Genomic DNA, 22773 nt, shown 5'->3' on the forward strand with positions numbered 1-22773 from the left:
TAGTAACCATCTAAGATCACCTTAAACTGGTTTTGGAGCTTAAAGTTATAAATCTGCACAAAAACCAAGGATGAGATTTTAGGGTAGTAGATTTCTTAACCACTATGGCATAGTTTGCCCTTAAAAAATAATTTTGAAAAATAAAATGATGGATTGACAGGAGTTTTGTGGTAAGTGGAATTTCTCCCCAGCAAGGACGGCCTTATTACCCAGTAGGCAGAAGAAAAACAAGTAAAATATTTCTAATAATAGAAATATTATAATAGTAATAGTAGTTTACATTGAACACTTATTGTCTGCCAGACACTGCTAAACTTAATATAGAATATATTATTTAATCCTTAAAATATATTATCCTCATTTTACTGTTAAAAAAACAAGCAAACAGGTTATGTGAGGTCAAGCAACTTACCCAATCTCACAACTGGCTAATAGTAGAGGTAAAATTCATTTTCAGTTTCCTCAAAAACCTATAGTATCATACCGGATGACAAACTCATCTCCACTCGCCTGAGGCAAAGAGACTTATTCAACATGTTCAGAGTGAAACTTTTTTTTTTTTTAAACGTATGGGCAGAAAGAGGAAATAAGGTCCATAGTATCATCTTTGGCGTTTTCCCAAAAAGTACATTAACATGTTAGCATAGATACAGTTGTTGGCAAAAGAAGTAGCTCTAACTTGCCTGGTTCATTTAGACAGTTAATTCATTTTATCCAGTCTTGAATAAATTCTCATGGTGCACTAAGCTATTTTTATGGGTGAAAGGATATAAAATACCTTTGAATACTTCTGGATAAAAAAAGTAAGACACTTTTCACTATTTGATTAATGTTGCTGCTACTAAAGTATTATTGATGACCTTTGAAATTGATACAAGTGCAGTTTTTATATTTTTTAAAGAAGAAATAAGAAAGAGCAATTGAGAAAGAAAAATACAATTATTTCTTTTTAGTCAGCTTGTAATAGTTTAAATAATTGATTCTCAGTTTTAATGGAGGGGCATAAAGATAAATAAACAAGTCAACCTAAAATATGAAAAAGCAGCAAATATATATGATTTGTTAACAGATACTGCCGTTTCGTGAATCATAGTCTCTCTCTCTCTCTCTCTCTCTCTCTCTCTCTCTCTCTCTCTCTCTCTCTCTCCCTCTCTCTCGCTGAGAGGCAGGGATACAGTTGTTTTGAAATCCTGAAAAATCATATTTATGTAGCTGCATTTCATTGTACTGCTAGCACCTCAGTAAAATTTTTTAATATACAAAATCAGCTGCAGAATTATGTGCCTCAGTGCTTGGAAATTCAACACTACTTTGCTCTCGTATGTGTCATAAAGTCTTGTGAAAATTTTACTGTTGTTTACTTGTATAAGTTGTGACACTGAATTCAGAATTAACTTTCCAAATTGTAAATCTGACCACAGAGCTCCCTTGCTTAAAATCCATTTGCAACTTTTCTTTACCTTCTGGTAAAAGTAATGATAGAGCTAGTAAGTACACAATGTCTGTCTTTTCTCTCCAGCCTCTGTCTAATTCGCCAGTCTCACTTTAAACTCTCCATACTTCCTCTGCCTTTTGGCTATGCCCAATGACTTGCTTTTCCTCAAATGGGCCATGCTGTGTCAGCTCAATGTATTTACAAATGCTGTTCGGTTCAGCTGTAATGCCCTTTCTTCCGGACTTCCAGGTACCTTTTATCCTTTACAACTCCACTCACCTATCATTCCGTCTTTGAGCTCTCAGGCCCGCACCAACAGAAAGCTGCTCTATTCTCAGTCCTTTAAGCTCTCCTGGGACCTTACTCTGGCTTCTGTTAGATTGGTACCCCAACCTAACACTAAGATATGAATGCTTCTCCATTGTACTGTAATTATTTACATGCTTAGTACTACTTAAGCCTGGCACAACGGATCAGGTTCGACTTTATATTTTCTTAAATAGAAAGGTACATGGATGATACCAAACTCACAAAGTTGCTGTAAAACAATGGGTATGAAACCCTTTGTAAGCTATCAGACACTATAGAATTGCTATTTATGTATTTATTTTCTACTTAAATGCTCAGCATGCAGGCCAGGCCGATTGCTCATAAAGACATTTTAAGGAGGGTTGAAAATTATGCATTTTCATGATTAAGCTTGTAGGATGTGCAAAGACTATGAAGATGGGGATTTAAATATCACTGTCTGACATCAGAAAGCCTATTATCTACATTGTGGGATAAGAAATGAAAAAAAACCCAAAAGCTTTGAATAACAAATGATGCAGGATTGCGTATGAGTGAGTGGGCTTTTGGCTCTATAGGAGCTACTACTGAGAATCCAATGGGAAGGCAGTTATGAGGAAGGTGATTTTTGAACTAGGTCATAGGGAGAATGAGATGTGAAGAATAACGGCCTTTTAATTGAGAAGGGGTGCACACATGTTTAGGAAGGAGCTCTTTTTTTTATTAAATTTGATACATTGTGCATACAACTTCTTTGAAATCTTCTCTTTTGTGGATTTCTCTGACATTGACCACGTGATAAAATTTGGTTCAGTCTTTAAGGTTTACCTCAAATGTTACTAAACACATCCGGTAGAAGTATTGCTTTTTTTCTAGACTTTGAATTTCCAAGAGTATCATATCATTTAGGATCAGGTTCACTTTATATAACAGAACCCCCTGCCACCACTTAATAACCTGAGCAGTATAGGTGTTTATTTTTTATGACTTCAAAATCATCAAAGCTTCAGACTCCTTTTATTTTTCTGCTTACTTTCCGTTTTGGATTATCTCATCATCCAAGGTGATTGCTGGTGCTCTAACCATCTTGTTCAAGTTTTAGGCAGCAGGAAACACTCCAAAAAAGTGATGAGCCCCCCATAAAGAGGTTGCCAAAAAATTCAACTAAACTTTGGCTTTTATTTCATTAATCAGAGAGTTTTACGGCCCCATCAGCTGCAAGTCAACTTAGTAAAAAGGCTCACATAACTACAAAGACAGCTAAGAACACTTTGGGCCAGAATAACATTCTGGCATTAAGAGATTAAGAAGAAGAGAAGCCTGGATATGGTATGGATAGTTGTCAGTCTTTACCACAAGCACATTCTTTGCATGTTTTCTTTTTTGAGACATTTTTATCATTTTCTTTGCACGTCAGTTATTTGGGACAGAGTTTATTTCCTTCAACCAGACCCTAATTTTTGGAGGACAAGGGCCAGAGTTTATGAATGGTTAATGGAATTAATGAAGTCTATGAAGACAGTGAACTGGTTGGGATCAAAGAGCATGTGTGGTGAAATACTGGGTGATAAAAAAGGCAATGTAGATTAGCACTAGATTATAAAAGTGAGGAGGAGTAAATAAAAATGCCATTTTTAAAAGTTATAAACATTTACTTCAATTTCTAAGGATAATTAAGGCAGTTTGAAATGTATATGTGAACGCAGTGACACGTAGCAGCCTCCTTTTCCCCTAAGGGGAGTGAGTGGATATGTTATTGAACTATCCAAAGCAAACTAGGAAATAAGGAATATTAGCTATGCAAAATCAGAAAGTCCACACAAAGATATGACCCTTTCATATGGAACATTTTCTTTAAAGAGATAAAATGGAGCACAAAGAAAACAGACATTTTACACACTTCACATTTTATACAAAACTACTCTTTTTGGAATCTTCAAAAACCTGCTGTGATTTTTGTTTGCTTCATTAAAATAGGTGTTTATTTTTTTATATCAAAGTCCTCACACTAAAAGTCTTTTAAGAGCATTTGAGAATTTTGGTCACCACTTTATCTACTGAGGACAAATCAGTAGTTTCCAAGTTTTTATTTTCTTTTTTAAAAATTATTTATTTATTTATATATTGTTTCGATTACAGTTGACATTCAATATTATTTTATATTAGTTTCAGATGTATGGCATAGTGGTTAGACATGTATCATTATGCATTGATCCCCCCATTAGTCTAGTACCCACCTGGCACTATACATAGTTGTTGCAACATTATTGACTATATTCACTATGTTGTATTTTACATCCCTGGGACTATTTTGTAACTACGGATTTGTATTTCTTAATCCCCTGACTTTTTTCACCCAGCTCCCCACAACCCTTCCTCTGGCAGCAAACACTTCCTACAGTTTGTTCTCTGTATCTATGAGTCTGTTTATATTTTGTTTGTTCATTTATTTTGTTCTTTAGATTCCACATGTAAATGAGATAATATGGTAGGTGTCTTTCTCAGTCTGACTTATATCACTTGGTGTAATGCTCTTTAGATCCATCCATGTTGTTGCAGATGGTAAGATTTCATCCTTTTTTATGGCTGAGTAATATTCCATTGTCTATATGTACAACATCTTCTTTATGCAATCACCTATTGATGGGTATTTGGGTTGCTTCCAAATCTTGGCTATTGAAAATAGTGTTGCAATGAACATAGGGGTGCATACATCTTTTCAAATTTGTGTTTTGGATTTCTTTGAATAAATACCCAGAAGTGGAATTGATGAGCCATAAGATAGTTCTGTTTTTAAGTTTTTCAGTTACCTCCAAATAATTTTCCACAGTGGCTGCACCAATTTGCAATTGCACCAACACTGCATGAAGGTTCCCTTTTCTCTGCATCCTTGCCAACACTTGTTGTTTGTTGATTTATTGATGATGGCCATTCTGACCGGTGTGAGGTGATAGCTCATTGTGTTTTACTGTGCGTTTCTCTGATGATTAGTGATGAGGAGCACCTTTTCATAGGTCTATTGCCCATCTGTATGTCCTCTTTGGAGAAATGTCTATTCAGGTCCTCTGCATATATATATATATGTATGTAGATATGTGTGTGTGTATATATATATTTTTTCTTCATATTGTTTGTTTATTTATTTTTTATTTGGTTCAGGGTACAAAACAATGTAATAGACATTTACACCCCTCCCAAAGTGATAGCCCCCCAGTCTACTATCCCTCTGACATTGTATATAGGTATTACAATTCCATTGACTATATTCCCTATGTTGTACTCCACATCCCTTGACTATATATATATATATTTGATATTTGATATTTGATATTTAATATTATTCAGCTTCAGGTGTACAATGCAGTGGTCAGGCATCTACACAGTCCGTGAAATGGTTTCCCTAATAAGACAAGTGCCCATCTGACACCCTACAAAATCTTTACATTATTGATTATATTCCTCAAACTGTCTTTAGTATCCCCCTGGCAATATTGTGACTATTAATTTGTACTTTGTAATCCCTTTACTTTCTCCCCCATCCCCACCCCCTCCCATCTAGGAACCATCAGATTATTTTCCATTTTGTTTGTTCGTTTATTCTATTCTTTAGATTACACATATAAGTGAGATCATATGGTATTTGTCTTTCTCCGTCTGACTTACTTCACTTAGCATAATGTTCTCTAGGTCCATCTATATCATTGCAAATGGTAAGATTTCATTCTTCTTTATGGCCAAGTAATACTCCATTCTGTAAATGTACCACAGTTTCTTAATCCAGTCATCTACTGATGGGCATTTCAGTTGTTTCCATGTCTTAGCTATTGTGAATAGTGCTGCAATAAACATAGGGGTGCGTATATTTTTCGAATTTGTGTTTTGGATTTCTCTGGATAGGTACACAAGAGTGGAATTGCTGGTTCATAAAGTAGTTCCATTTTCATTTTTTTGAGATACTTCCATACTGTTTTCCATAGTGGCTGCACCAATCTGCAATCCCACCAACAGTGCATGAGGGTTCCTTTTTCCCTACATCCTCACTAGCACTTGTTGTTTGTTGATTTATTCATTATATCCATTCAGACTGCAATGAGGTGGTATCTCATTGTGGTTTTTATTTGCATTTCTCTAATGATTAGTGATGTTGTACATTTTTTCATATGTCTGTTGGCCATCTGTGTGTCCTCTTTAGAGAATTATCTCTTCATGTCCTCTGCCCAGTTTTTAATTGGGTTGGTTGTTGTTTTGGTGTTGAGTTGTATGGGTTTTTCATAAATTTTAGATATTAACCCTTTATCAGATGTATCACTGGCAAATATGGCTTTTATTATATGTGGAGGTATATTCCTTCTATTCCCATATTACTGAGAGTTTTTATCATAAATCGATGCTGGATTTTGTCAAACACTGTTTCTGCATCTATTGATATAATTATATAATTTTTATCTTTTATTTTATTTATGTGGTGCATCATGATAATCGATTTTTGGATATTGAATCAACTTGCACCCCAGGAATAAATCCCACTTGATCATGGTGTATGATCTTTTTAATGTATTGTTGAATTCAGTTTGCTAATATTTTGTTGATGATTTTTGCATCAGAGATACTGGCCTAAAATTATTTTTTTATGTAATATCTGTCTGATTTTGAATCACGGTAATAAAATAAGCTTAGGATCCTTCTCTTGAATTTTTTGGAAAGGATAGGTATTAATTCTTCTTTGAATGTTTTGTAAAACTAATCTGTGAAGCCATTTGATGTAGGACGTATTTTGTTGGGAGCTTGTTGACTATTGATTGAATTTCGTTAGTAGTAATTGGTCAGTTCAGATTTTCTGTTTTTTCTTAACTCAGTCTTGGAAGATTGTATATTTCTAGGAATTTATCTATTTCATCCAGGTTGTCCAATTTGTTGGCACATAATGTTCATAATATTTTCTTTTTCTTTTTTTAAACTTTTGGTAATAAAATACTTTATTGGTACTATTTAATGTCAAATACATATTAATGTTTCCATTGCTTAGCTTCCATCTTTAAACTAAAAGCTATGATAGTTAAAAAACCAAACAAAAACAAACAAACAAGCAAAAAAACAGGAGAAAAGGCACAATCCTTTAATTCTGTCAAAAAATAAGCGGCAACTTTCCTTTAAAAATTATTAGGTTACCTCACTTTAAATACTGTAATACACTGATCTTCTTAATAAATACTTGTATATTTGTAAAATACTTGTAAAAGTATTACTTGTAAAAGGCGACAATGACCTGACTAATTTTGCAGAGAACATTTTACACATCTTTAAAAAAAGCCTAAGTGCTACCCCAACTTAAGAAACTTGTAATAATAATTAGTAAGAGTCATTGTAAAATTGAATTCAGGTAGCACTGAGAGATTTGGCATTTGTATTTCAGGCGATATGATTTACTGAGCCAAAAGAGTAATGCTTTTTCTTCTGTGAATTTTCAGGGGTTTATACACAGAGGTCCCTTTTAATATCCAAAGGTTCAAAAATCTATGCATGCTTTTTACCATATCACCAATTTCTGGATCTAGCAATTGACCCTATGGTAAAAGATCCATGTGTGAAAAATAACATAGTATAGTCCTATCTGAATACAATTTCGTGTTCATCTTATTTCATTAATATAATTTATACCTCAATTAAAACCATTCTATCTGCAACTAATATATATCTCTAAAATATTCTGTAATTCAGATTTCCATTTATACTATTTTCCCTCCTCCCCTTTTCTTAAATCAGTGTGATTTTGTGGTATACCTCATTAAATTTTGTTTTTTCTCCCTTCAGTGAAATTCTCCAAGTATTATAACAATACAAATACAGATGTGGCATATATTAACATACCAGGAAAAATGATAATAAATACATATGGATCCATGCTACAAAGAGATGATACAAAGCAAAAGCGTACAACCTCATGCTACCCTCTCTGTTCGGAAGCACCCCCCACAGGAGGCCCTGCCAAAACCCAGTCAGAAAGAACACAAAAGTTCAGCGTGACTTCTCTGTAGGAGGCAGGCACTGCGTCTGGAACTGGGATTAAGGCTAAATACGTAGGGCTGGTTGTGTCAGGCCAGGTATCACGGCGACATCAGCCCCCAGCGTCGCTGTCTGTCCTGTATGCCTGCTTGCGGAGATGGGCCTCTGTCTCCTTCGGGAAGACCGGCATCCCCTGGTGCGAGCGAGAGGCCTCGCTCATGGCCTGGGACTGGATGCACACGCGGTACTGCTCCGGTGTCAGCTCGTGGGCACAGCGCTTCTCGTGCCAGACATGGAAAAGGCCAGGGACCCGGCTCCGGCTCACAATCAGGTCGCCTTTCAGGTATTTTTGATAAAGGTGGACGTCTTCTCCACCCCAGCCTTTCACTTCCATGTCAAATCCACCAACGGTCAGCAAATCTGATCGATACTGAGGAGTCATTCCAAAGCCAAAAATCTCGCCAAAAGCCAGAATCCTTTTTGAGAACCAGTTGCTGCTCCACAGGAGGGGCACATCCTGACTGGCGTAAACAATGGCAGGGTTGTAAAGACTGAACACCACAGGGTAACACACCTTTTCACCTGGCTCAGCATTTAACCGGCAGCTGTTAAGGAACTCAGCTGAGAAATATATATCAACATCATAGAAAAACATCAAGACCTCTCCACTGTCCCAAGCTCGCGCACCCCCATTTAGTCCTCGTCCGCAGTTAAATTCTTCATTCAATGAGATCAAGGTGTAATTGTGAAAATTAGACTCACTTGTGACAGATTCTAGGATGGACTTGACTTTAGACAGTCCTTCTTGGCCAAAATACACCACTGTAAGACGAATCCTCCTGTCCTTATGAATACATACATCCCTGAAGTTCTGCATAAATTGCACAAATGCTTCAGTTCTTTCAGCAAGCAAGGGGCACAATAATGTTAATAACTAATCTACTAATGTCAATCATCTTGCTCTTCACTTTCATGAGAGGTCCAAAAGGGTGGAAGAGGGTCACGTGTCTAAACTCCATAAAGCCTGCTTTCTTAAAGAGGAGTTCATACCGTGTTACCCTTGTCTCTCTCGGTGCAATAATCAACAACTCCCCAGTCTGCAATCCACAGGGGTTGCCAGCAGCCTCCGCCCAGGCACGGTAGGAGCCGAGGGCGTCCTGCCCTACAGGGCTGGGCTGCCTCACCACCCTCACGACGGGCACACTACCGTGCAGACAACCCCATAATATTGTCTTATAATCCTTTTGTATTTCTGTGGTGTCAGTTGTCACTTATGTTCTTTGACTTTCTGATTGTATTTATTTGGGTCTTCTTTTCTTCTTGATAAATCTGGTTAAAAGGCTTATCAATTTTGTTCATTGATCTTTTGTATTGATTTTTTTTAGACCCTCTTTCTCTAATTTCTGCTCTGATCTTTATCATTTTCTTCCTTCTACTTTGGGCTTTGAGTGCTGTTCTTTTTCTAGTTTCTTTCTTTCTTTCTTTCTTTCTTTCTTTCTTTCTTTCTTTCTTTCTTTCTTTCTTTCTTTCTTTCTTTCTTTCTTCCTTCCTTCCTTCCTTCCTTCCTTCCTTCCTTCCTTCCTTCCTTCCTTCCTTTCTTTCTTTCTTTCTTTTTTTTTTTTAAATTTATTGGGGTGACAATTGTTAGTAAAATTACATAGATTTCAGGTGTGCAATTCTGTATCACATCATCTATAAATTACATTGTGTGTTCACCACCCAGAGTCAGTTCTCCTTCCATCACCATATATTTGATCCCCCTTACCCTCATCTCCATCTAGTTCTTTTAAGTATAACGTTAGATTGTTTATATGAGGTTTTTTTTATTTCTTAATGTAGGCCTATATTGCTATGAATTTCCCTCTTATGTCTGCTTTCCCTGTGTCCCATAGATTTTGGGGGTCACTGTGTTTTCATTTTCATTTGTCGCAAGGTATTTTTCGATTCCTTCCTTGATATCATTGTTGACGTATTCATTATTTACTAGCATATTATTTAGTCTCCATGTGTTTGTGTGTTTTTCAGTTTTTTTTCTTGTAATTGATCTCTAGTTTCATACCATTGTGGTCAGAGATGACGCCTGATATGATTTTAATCTTCTTAAATTTATTGAGACTTGTTTTGTGTCCTAACATATGGTCTATCTTGGAAAATGTTCCATGTGCACTTGAAAAGAATATATATTCTGCTGCTTTGGAATAAAATGCTCTAAAAATATTAATTAAATCCATCTAGTGTAGCGTGCCATTTGAGGCTGCCATTTCCTTGTTGATTTTCTGTCTGGAAGAAATGTCCATTGGTATCAATGGGGTGTTGGAGTCCCCTATTATGACTGTATTACTGTCAATCTCTCCCATTATGTTGGTCAATATTTGCTTATGTATTTCTGTGCTACTGTGTTGGGTGCATAAATGTTTACAAGGTTTATATACTCTTGTTGGATTGATCCTTTATCATTATGTAATCTCCTTATCATAACCTCTTATCATAATCTCTTATCATAACCTTTTTTTTAGAGTGTATTTTGTCTGATATACAAGGTCTGACAATTAGGTTCATGAACTCTTTCTAGAAAAAGTGCTACATACCTCATTGTTGAATATCACGATGGTCACGTTTGAAATACTCCTCTTGGGAAGCTATGCACTGACACCAGCACCTAGTGCACTGTTCAAAGCAATTTTGGAACTCTTTTTCTGGAATGGCCATCAGAGCTGTCATCGTATTACCCTTGATGGCCTGAATGTCATCAAAATGTCTTCCTTTCAATATTTCCTTTATCTCTGGGTAAAGAAAGAAGTCATTTGGGGCCAGATCAGGTGAGTGGGGAGGGTGTTCCAATACAGTTATTTGTTTACCGACTAAAAACTCCATCACAGACAATGCTGTGTGAGCTGGTGCATTGTCATGATGCAAGAGCTATGAATTGTTGGTGAAAATTTTAGGTTGTTTCATCTAACTTTTTCACACAGTCTTTTCAGCACTTTCAAATAGTAAACTTGGTTAACTGTTTGTCCAGTTTGTACAAATTTACAATGAATAATCCCTCTGATATCAAAAAAGGTTAGGAACATTGTTGCAACAAATTTGTGAACTTAATTGTCAGACCTCATAGGTATTGCTACCCCAGCTTTATTCTCATTTCCATTCAAATGAAACACCTTTTCCATCCCTTCAGTTTCAGTCTGTGTGTATCTTTTGATCTGAAATGAGTCTCTTGTATATAATACATGTATGGGTCTTGTTTTTTGTTATCCATTCAGCTACCCTATGTCTTCTGATTGGAATGTTTAATTTGTTTACATTTAAAGTAATGTAAAGTCTTCCCAGAGAGTTGGGAAGACGGTTGAGGTTAAGCTGTTGTTTTCAAACTTTTTGGCCTCAGAATTTGTTTACACTCTTAACAGTAATTGAGGACCCCAAAAAATGTTTGCTTTGGTGGATTCTACCTAGAAATATTTATCATATTAGAAGTTAACACTGTGACATTAATATCATTTCATATTAACTCATTTTAAAATGATGTTAATAAACCATTACATATTGAAATATAATAAAATCTTTAAGACAACATCTATATTATCCAAAATTTTAAAAATAGTGATAAGAGTGTCATTGTTTTACATTTTTGCAATTTCTTTAATGCTTGTCTAAACTGCAGAACTGGGTTCACCTATATGCTTCTGCATTTAGTCTGTTGGGATATTTTGTTTAGACTGAAGTAAATGCAGAAAATCTGGCTTCATGTGGATATGTCACTGGAAAAGGTAATACTTCTTAGATCCCTTAAAAAAGCTTAGGACCCCAGCTGTCCTTGGACCACACTTTGAGAATTACTGAGATCAAGTAATATATAGCTACAAAATATTAAAAACCAACAGAGAGAGCCAAATTTGATTCCTTTTATTGTGGAGTGAAACAATAAAACTTGTGTCAATAAACATTTTATATGTGTTTTGAAGACTCAATTTAACCAGCTTATAGAGAATATTTTGTTATACTGGTACCTGTGTGCTTCTGTTTAAAATGAGGATCCAGGATGTAAGTCTTGTTTATACAATTCTGAGAAAGAAGAGTGTTCCATCCAATATCATACATAAAACACCCATTGTATGCTTCATTTCAGAAAAGAAAATGCCTTTAGTTAAAAGTAATTTCATATATAAATGAGATGCATGTGAAAATTTTCAATCTCCCCCTTCTTATTACAGCCATTCTGAGCAAGGATTTTTGGAAAGAAAAATAATCTTTTTAGGAAAGGTTTTTCTTATTAAAAATATATGTAAATATATACACATATCTACACCCAAAAAATGTCTTAGGAACAATACATTTTCTGTTTAACTGACCTGGTAGTTTGTTTAAGGAAAACATGCAGGCTTGGGCCTGTTTTCACATTTAATTATGATTCAGTATAGTGTATGCAGTTGAAGGAGGCTTGATGTGGCATAAAACAGAGCCTGGCAGAGCACACAATGTTTCATGAAGCCCTTGGAATACTCCCAGGGCTCTTGTATGCTGGTTGTAACCTGCTAATTCATGGTTGGGCCCATCAATGTTTTGAAGGGACATTTGCTTTGCTTAGATATGTCAAATCACATCCTATGCAGTAGGGATGAGGGAGTGTGGGACTCTTCCTCTCTCTTGTTTTAATTGGTTTTGTTAAAGCACACAATATCACAGCTGGTTTATTAATATCCTACTGCTGCTATAAGAAACTACTGCAAAGTCATAATTTAGTGACTTAAACAATACAGATTTAGTATTTTGCAGTTTTGTAGGTCAGAAGTCTGCAACAGGTTTCATTGGGCTAAAATCAAGGTGTCAGCATGGCTGCCTTGCTTTATAGAAACTCATTTTCCTTACCTTTTCCAGCTCCTAGAGGCCACCTGCATTCTTTGGCTCATGTTCCCTTCCTTCATTTTCACAGACACCATTTTCAAAGCCATTAGTGTAGCATCACCCTGAGCCTTTTTCTGACCTCATCTAGGAAAGGTTTTCTGTTTTTAAGGACTCATGTGATTAGATTGGGCTCACTCAAATAATTCATAATAATTCTTCCATCTCAATGTTTGTGCCCTTAATTACATTTGCAAAGTCCCTTTTGCCATATAAGGTAACATCTTCTTAGGTTCCAGAGACTAGAGCACGGACATCTTTGGAAGACATTTTTCTGTGTAATACATTCACCTTAAATCTCATTGACTTTAGTTTTGCTAACCTTTACTTTTAAATCACCAAAGCAAAAATGGGAGGCTAAAAAGGAAGAAGAAATATATAGAAAAATAATATTGACATCATCAACTGCAGTCTAGATATCACATATTTAAAAATCTATTACCCACATATATTTAGGTTAAACTAATAGAAATCCATAATTAATTGTGCTTATTTTATAATCAATTTTACTGTAAGAAATACAAATGTCTGCACTTCACAGTCAGCTCATGTATCATTGGATCCTCTGGTTGTTATGGAGATCATCCATTTTAAGTAAATATTAGGTAGTACATGGCTCTACATAAGATGATGTGATGTGAATGGGCATGTGTTCTGATGTCTATTATTCCTTAAAAATGTGTCTTTTCCTTTTATTGCTTTGTTTTAGCTTGACCTCTTACTTTATCTCCTTGTGCCCTATGGAACTTTTCAGATGTTAGACTGACATACATTTTATATACATATTAAAATGTCTCTAAAAGAAAGGAAACTTTGTTTCCTACTCTTTTCAAATTGTTAAAATCAATACAAATTGTATGAAATCATTCTTAGACAAATTTTAGTAGGTTATCTTAAGTGAATTAACATTATTTAGAGGCTGTATTCAATCTGAAAAAATATGTATGCTATTTTCTCCAGCTTTATTGAAGTATAATTGACAAATAAAATTGTAATAAGTCTAAAATGTCCAATGTGATGATGATTTGATATATGTATATGTTGAGATGATTACCACAATCAGGTTGCTTAATACATACAGCACCTCACATAGTTACCTTTTTAATGATGACAACCCCTAATGTCTACTCTCTTAGCACGTTTCAAGTATATAATACAGTATTATTAACTACAGTAACCAAGCTGTACATTAGATGCTCAGAACTTATTCATCTTAAAACTGAAACTTTGTACCCTTTGACCAACATCTCCTCATTTCCCATATCCTCTCACCCTGGTAACCGTTCTACTCTCTGTTTCTTTGAGTTTGACTTTTTTTTTTTATGTTCCACATATAAGTGATACCATGCAGTATTTGTCTTTCTCTGTCTGCCTTATTTCACTAAGCACAATGACCATCATGTTCATCATGCTGTTCAAAGTGGCAGGATTTCCTTCTTTTTCATGCATGTTAAATATTATATACACAATTTAATAGATCTAAGCATTATATGTAATTCACCAGTCTAAAAAAGTTTAATATTAATTACTAGATGTATCAGGTATAAACCACACATAAATTGTAAAACGATCATTATTTTATATATACATTATTATAATTTATTGTCAATGCAGAAATCTCCTGGTTGTTGTCCTACACATAGAGAGGAGTGTGAGTAGGGGCAGGTTACCTAGATCCTCTGAATGAAATTATATTTATTATATTAAAATGCAAGTTAAACTAGCTTGGGTAAAAAAAAAAAAAAACCACTTGCATATCTGTGAAAAGGGAAAGGAAAAAAACTTCAGATGGTTCTCCAGGTTGATTGTTCTATAATTTAGTTGTAATTTTAATGTGTTCGGGGAAGGAAGTAGGCACAATGTATATGTATTCCACCATCTTGGAGCTCTTCCATAGGTATTTTGAACTTTTTTTTTTTTTAATTTCAACATTTATACATGAATCTTAGGTAATATATTATAGTTTTGTATGTTCTTGTTTTCAAACTATACGTGAGTTGAATCACAGTGTAAGTATTCTTTGGTGTCTTTTTTTAATCTTTTATCCAGCATTGTTTGTAAGATTCATCTGTGTTGTTGTGAGTAAATGTAAATTATTTGTTTTCATTTGCTCTGCAATGCCCCATTCCATGAATATACCAAATTGTATTTATTCATACTACTCTAGATGGACTTGAGTTGTTTTCAGTTCACATACTTTTTTTTTCAGCGTACACACCAAACTGGAATTGCTGTGTTACAGTGTACAGACTGATTCTTGTACTTGACTACATGATGCCAAATTGTTTGCCAAAGTGTGTCAATTACATTCATAGCAGTCATATATGATAGTTCCTACTACTCCATATCCTTGTTAACCTTTGATATTGTAGGGCTTTTAATTTTTTAAAATAACCTGATGGGTATATAAAACTCATTATATTTTAATTAGAGTTTACCTGATTTCTAATTAAGTTGAGCAGTTTTTCTTTTGCTTATGAGCCATTTGCATGTCTTATTTTATAAAGTAAATATTGAGGTGATTTGCCCATCTTTCCATCTAGTTCTTTTAAAAAAATGTTTATTTGTAGTTACTTATATGTTGTGGATACTAATCTTTTGCCTGTTATGTTTGTTGTAAATATCTTCTCCACTTCTGTGGATTATCTATTACTCTCTTAATAGTGTCCTTGAAAGCAGGATTTGTTAATTTTAATGAAGTGCAATTTATCAATTTTTAACTTTTGTTTATTTCTATTTTTGGTGAGTTTTTGTTTGTTTGTTTGTTTTGAGTGTGTGTTTGTTTAAAAAATGTTTTTCTATCACAATGTCAAACAAACACCCTTCTCTGTTAGCTCTATAACCTAAATTGGAGAACCAAAATCTTCCAGGAAACAATTAAGAACTGTCTCTTTATGATCAGGGGGTAGAAAAATTTCTTAAACCAGACACAAAAATATCTATGACTTGATTTGATTTTTATTTTGTGTATAATGTAAGGTCAGGGTTCAATTTTTTAAATATAGATTTCCAATTGTCATAGTACAATTTATTAAAGATGATTCTATTCCATTGCTCTGCATGCTACCTTTGTCATAAAAGTTCTGCTCTGTTCTATTGGTCTATTTGTCTAATTCATGCATTAATACTCTTTTAATTCAGAAGTGATGGAGCAAGTGCTTCCACTTTGTTCTTCCTCTTCAAGGGTGTTTCAGCTAAACATGGTATTTTGCATTTCCATATATATTTTAGAATTAGCATATAAAGATGCACAAAATACACTGTTGATATCTGATTTGGATTGTATTGAATCTGTAGAATTATGTGAAAAAAACTAACATAGTTTCAATATACAGTCTTCCAATATGGAAACACAGATAGATGTCAATTTTTGTCTTTTTTAATGTTTCTCAATAGCATTTTGAAATATTTTCTGTAGAAGTTGTACATACATTTTCTTAGATTTATTTCTAAGTAACTCATATATTTATATGCTATTGTATGCGGATCATTTAAAATTGTATTTTCTGTTTGTGGCTGATATATAAAAGTGCACTGAATTTAGGTATTAAATTTTTTTATTCAGAAAATTTACTAAATCTCTTATTAATTACAGTAATTTATGTGTCAGTTCTGTCAGATTTTCAGTGTAAATAATCATGACGTCTTAGAATAATGACAATCTTACTTGTTTCTTTTCAATTTTTACAGCAGTTATTTAATTCTTTTTTTTAGATTTTTATTAAAATTAGCTAACATACTATATTATATTAGCCTCAGTGTACACCCTAGTAGTTCAACATTTATATACCTCATGAAGAGATCACCATAAGTCCAGCAACCATTTGACACCATACCATGCTGTCATGATATTGACTATATTCCCTATGCTTTACTTTACATACCTATGACTACTTTATAACTACCAACATATATTTCTTAATCCCTTCACCTTTTGCACCCTGTGTCCCAACTCCCATCCTGTCTATCACCCCAATAAATCTAGTACCCATCTCAAACCATGCATAATTATTACAATATTATGGACTATATTCCTTATGCTATTTCCTCCATCCACATGACTACTTTGTAACAACTGATTTGTACTTCTTATCCTTGCTCCTTTTTCAGCCAACCTCTCTTCCATCTGGCAAACATCAAAATGTTCCCTGTATCATCCTGTTTGGCAGGCACCTACCACTGCATTCAGGAGCAGTTGGAGAGTTTACATCATGGGTATCACATGATGCTGATTGTTTCCAGGTGATTAGGTAGACAACACTTTTGCCCTAAGGCAGTTTGTCCAAAAGCAGTGTAACTAACATGGCAATTTGGTTGAAAAAGAAAATTTTGTCAAAATGGGTATTTCCTAATTGCTGAGTTTCTGTGTAATGGTCACTTTGGAGACTCTGGAGGGAATGATGTAATCTCTTATGATTTTGCTTCTGGATTCTTCAGAAATATTTTATCTTTGGCTTTATTGTTTCTTAATAGTTTTCAAGTTATTTTTTCTTTTTTTTGCATTTTCAGTAGTCCAACTTTAGATCAAACTTTCCAATAATATGTCTTAGTTGTAATAATTTGAATGCAAAATCTTGTATAGTTGCTTAAAATAAGTGTGATTAGAAAGTATACATGTGATCTCATTTTGTAGTGAAAATCATAGTGCATAGATATGCATGTATGTATGCATAGAAATATTTTTTGGATAAATATGGATCTAGGTCTGATTATGTTTGAGAATAAAAATGTCAGATGGTAAAAAAAAAGTTCCCCATCTCTATGAGTTTGTTTCTGTTTTGCTTGTTTGTTTATTTTGTTCTTTAGATTTCACATATGAATTCTGTCTTTCTCTGTCTGACATATTCCATTCATCACAAGGCCATCCAGGTCCATCCATGCCCTGCAGATGGCAAGAAACCATTTCCTTCCATGGCTGAGCAATATTCCATTGTATATATGTACCACCTCCTCTTTATCCATTCATCCATCGACAGACAACCAGGCTGCCTCCACATCTTGGCCATTGTAAACAATGCTGCAGTGAACATGTCTCCTCAAAGCAGTGTTTTGCATTTCTTCAACTAAATATCCAGAAGTGGAATTACTAGGTCCTTCTCTGTCTGTTATTATAGCCTTTGTTTTAAAGTCTCTTTTGTCTGGTATAAGTATTACTACCAAGCTTTTTTGTTTGTTTGTTTCCGTTTTCATGAAATATCTTTTTCTATCTCTTTACTTTAAGTCTCTGTGTGTCTTTTGATGTGAAGTGAGTCTCTTGTAGGCAGCATATGTAAGGGTCTTGTTTTCTCATCCATTCAGCCATTGTATCCTTTGATTAGAGCATTTAATCCATTTACACTGAAAGTGATTATTGATAGATTTGTAGTTATTGCCATTTTATTATTCATATTTTTGATTTTTTCATTTTCTTTTTTGTCTTAAAGGGGTTTCTTTAACAATCCTTGTAATATTGGTTTGGTGGCAATGAACTTCTTTAACTCTTTCTTGTCTGGGAAGCTCTTTATCTGTCCTTTAATTCCAAACCTTAGCTTTGCTGGGTAGAGTAATCTTGGGGGTAGTTCCTTGCTTTTCATCACTATATATATATATATATATATATATATATATATATTTTTTTTTTTTTTTTTTTATCTTACATTTTGCCTGCAAAGTTTCTGTGGTGAAATCATCTGACAGTCTTAAGGGTGCTCCCTTGTAGGTAACCAACTGCTTTTCTCTTGCTGCTTTTAAGGTTTTCTCTTTGCCTTTAACCTGTGGCATCTTAATTATGATCAGCATGTTGGTGTGGGCCTGTTTGGTTTCATCTTGTTTGGGACTCTCTGTGCTTTCTGGGCTTGTGTATCTATTTCCTTCACCAGGGTATGGAAGTTTTCCATCATTATTTCTTCAAATAAGGTTTCAATTCCTTGCTCTATCTCTACTCTTTTTGGTACACCAATGATTAAATTTTGGTACACTTGATGTTGTCCTAGAGGCCCCTTAAACTATACCGAATTGTGTTTTTTTTAAATTTGTTTTTCTTTTTGCTATTCAGATTGGGTGTTTTCTGTTGCCTTATCTTCTAAAGTATAGGTTCAAACCTCTGCTTCATCTAATCTACTCCTGATTCTCTCTATGTTTTCTTCATTTCAGTTATTATATTCTTTATTTCTGACTGGTTCTTTGTTACGTTTTCTGTCTTTTTTTTTTTTTTTTTTTATGTTTCCTATCTCTTTGTTGAAGTTCTCCCTGAGATCATTGAGCATCCCTATAACCAGTGTTTTGAACTCTGCATCTGATAGGTTGCTTGTCTCCATTTTGTTTAATTCTTTTTCTGGAGCTTTGTTTTGTCTTCCATTTGGGACATGTTTGTTTGTCCCCCCATTTTGGTTGCCTTCCTGTGTTTGTTTCTATGTATTAGATAGGGCTGCTATGCCTCCTTTTCTTTGCAGAGCGGCCTTATGTACTAGGTGCTCTGTGGGGCCAGTTGCGCAGTCTCCTTGATAACCTGAGCTGGGTGCTCCAAGTGTGTCCCTTGTGTGGGTTGTGTGTGCCCTCCTGTTGTAATTGAGGCTTTGTTACTGTTTGCATGTCAGTGGGAAAGACTGACTCTTGGACTGATTGATTGTGAGGACTGGCCATGACAATAGTTGAGGAGCTGTTGGCAGTGGCTGACCCTATGGAGCAGAATTCCCTTTAGCAGGTCTCTGGTGCCTGCTCAGTGTGCATTTTGGGTGTGTCGTCTGTGGAGGCATGATGGTGGTGCTTAGGCATTGTCCAAGCCAGCCACTGGGTGTTTCAGCTTTGGGGCTTCCTGGGAGGTGTCAGGCCACAGGCTAAGTTCAGCCTTGGCCTGTGTCCTCACAGGGTCACCTGGTATGAGCCACAAAACCATCTGCAGTATTCCACTCACATTTAGCTTTCAGGTGCCTGGGAGAGGCTAAGCCACAAACCCAGATATCTGCCACTAATGCCAGGTTTGGGGCTCCTTAGCAAGTGGTACAGGGCATGCTGAGGGCAGAAACTGCTTGTTTGGGTTTTGTGTACCTTTGAGAAATTTTAGGAAAGTCCACAGCATTAACCATTTATATGGAAAAGCACTGGAAGTTGCTTGGGTGATCCAGCAAGTTGGGTGGGGTTAAGTCTCAGAGAATCACCAGGGTGGGGCAAATGAATGGTGTTACCTAGGTTGATGGAGACTCAGATACAGGATCCCTCTGATTCTGCATCCTTGGAGGGGCCAAGGTCAACAAAGAAATAATGGCTTCTGCCAACACTTCTGTCTGGCAAAAAGCTGACACTCAAGCCCTTGTCCTGAAGCCAGGCAACTCAGTTCCTCCCTGTATGTCCCTGCTGCCTTTTGAGCTGCTGCCCAGAGATGGGGCTCAGAGTAAGTGAGTCTATCAGCAAGTAAGTCCATGCATGAGCCTTTTAAGAGGAACTCCTGGGACTCTAGTCATCCTCCATCTCACCTAGTCACAATCTCCACTGGTTTTCACAGCCAGGAGTTGTGGGGATTTCTCTTCATGTCACGGAACCCTGGGCTGGAGAGCCTGGTGTGGGGCTGGTTCTCCTTCTTTCCTGTGGGGCACTTCCACAACCAAGATATCCCTCCTGATTTATAATGATCACACTCGGGTGTGGGACCAGCCCATTCCATATCTCCAACCCTCAAACCAGTCTCATGGTGGCTTCTTCTATATGTCCTAAGTTGTAGGACTTTAGTTCAGCTAGACTTCAGGTGATTCTCAATGATGGTTGTTCTGTAGTTTTCTTGTAATTTTGATGTGGTTGTGAGAGGAGGCAAGCACAGCATTTACCTACTCTGCCATCTTGACTGGAAATCATACACCAGTTAGTTATTATTATTATTTTTTGCTTTATTTTAATAGTTGTGACATAATTATGTTCAAAGTTCCCTTTTATTTGGCAGAGTAGAAGTTTGTTTTTTTCTTTCCTGTTTTTTTCTTAAATCATAAACAGATAGTAAATTTTGCCTAATGCATTTTCTACATCTATTAAGGTGATTGCATAATTTTATTGTTTAATCTGTTTATGTGGTAAATTGCATTGAATATCTATTGTAAGTTAACTGTACATTTCTGCTATAAAACCAGCTTAATCATGATGTATTATCATTTTTTATATAATTAGGTTTCAGTTTGCTAATATTTCGTTTAGGATTTTCCCAATTAGGTATACGAGTGAAATTAGCCTTGATTTTTCTTTCCTGTGCTGTCATTATCAAGGTTTTGTTGGGCTCATAGAATGAGCTAAGAAGGGTATTTTTCTATTCTCTGGAAGAGTTCTGTACATTTAGAATTACTTCTGCCTTGAGTGGTAGAATTTAGCAGTGATGCCATTTAGATCAGGTTTCTGTTGTGGAAAAATAATTGATCACAGACTTGATTTCTTAAACAAATCAACGTATTCCCATTTGTTTTTTCTAGGAATTAGCTCATTTCATTAGCATCTTCACATTTACTGCCATTACACTACTTATAATAAATGTCTTCCTATAATACTTTTAAATTATTTATAGAAGTAACCTGTGGCTCAAGATCATTGTGTCTTCTTCAAGAGAGTGCTTTCCTGAGCTTACTTCTTTCATATTTCAGGGTCTTCTATATTTTGGCCTGGAAATTCTTTATTTTCTAACTTGACGTTTTTCAGAACATATTTTACAATTTTATTTCTGCCCTTTAGATGTCCTCAGCAAGAAGGTTGATCTGAGTTATCTCATCTACCTTTACTGAAATTATATGTTGCTATCCTTCAGGTGTTTACATTTTCAACCCTTATGCATTTCATATTTCCCTTTCCTTGTTTATTATTTTTTTCCATAGCAGTTATTACTATCTAACAAATGGTATCCTTTACTTATATTGTTTATTGCTTATCTTCCCTCTTCTTTACCTCCCCCCACATTGTGAGGTATTTTGGGTTTTTCTTTTTACTACTGCTCCCTCCTGTATTCTCATAGTCTAGAACAGTGTCTGGCATATATTAGATGCTCAATAAATTTTTGTTCAGTGAACACAAAAAGAACTGATCTTTGCTGTTAATGAGCTTTTAATCTAATTATTTTTATAGGCTGATTCTGTTACAGTCCTTAGAGTTATGCTTTGCACTAGAAAGACATCAAGTATCATCCACTCTCTCTATATATAGCAACAGAGTCCCAGAAAGGATAAGGCGAATTTGTTTTAACTTTAAGGAAAAATTTTTTAGGCAACATTTTCTTCTTTGAACAGAGATTAAAGTTTCCTGTCATGTATAGCTTCACACAATAATTGCTGAAAGATATTTTGAAGTCCTTTATACTAAAGGTGTTTAACATGAGCGCATGTATGGAATTCAGGGACCATGAGTCTCCTAAAATAAATATGAATGTATTGTTTGAATATGAGCGAGTCATTTTGTTGTGAAATAGGTCTAGAGATTTATCTGTCCCTCAAAAGCTAGCATGTCTCTGAGAAGTCATCTCAGGCTGGGCTTGTGTTGCTGATGAATACCTAAGGCTTTCAACCCATCTCCCCACTCCACAAGTACTTTTAAAAAAATTTATAACAAACCGAGCAAGATGCTTGATGCTGAGGATCAGAAAATAAAGACCCATTAATGGGTAAAAAGTGATCCAGATGAAGTTCTCAGTGCATTCAGTACCTTTCCTTTTGCTTGGTCCTCTCTTTTGGGAAGAAAGGATTCCGAATTGGACATTGCAGACTCCTGGGATCCCTTGATGAAGAGACTGTGCATGGAATGGGAAGATCTCTGTCAAACCCTTTGAAGACCTCTTGTTATTAATCAGGGCTAGTGGGCATGGGTAGGAAGCCTAATGATTTTTACACACTTTCAAATGTCACAGGTGGACAAGAGCTCCAGATTGCAACTACAAACATTCTCTGACCTTTTATCTCTGACATGTTTTGTTCTTTTTTTTTTTGTATGAGTAATAAATCCCTTTCAAATATATTCATACTAGATCTTTCAAACACAATTATATCATGTCTAATATGTACCTTTAGACACATTACCTTGACATAGGGCATTCTAAGGCACACATGTGTAATAGTAAGTTAGTTTCTCTAGCACTGCATATTCACATTGATGGCTAGGGCTGCTTATGATACAGTTATGAAATGAAAGCACCCCAGAACAATAACACA

At 35.3% G+C, this 22773-nt stretch overlaps 1 pseudogene; it reads right to left on the minus strand.

The window, feature by feature from the left end:
* Positions 1-7838: 7838 nt before the first annotated feature.
* LOC117037781 (chondroitin sulfate N-acetylgalactosaminyltransferase 2-like) lies at positions 7839-9503 on the minus strand (annotated as a pseudogene).
* Positions 9504-22773: the final 13270 nt, after the last annotated feature.

Source organism: Rhinolophus ferrumequinum, chromosome 2 (assembly GCF_004115265.2).
Source record: "Rhinolophus ferrumequinum isolate MPI-CBG mRhiFer1 chromosome 2, mRhiFer1_v1.p, whole genome shotgun sequence".
NCBI classification, from domain to species: domain Eukaryota; kingdom Metazoa; phylum Chordata; class Mammalia; order Chiroptera; family Rhinolophidae; genus Rhinolophus; species Rhinolophus ferrumequinum.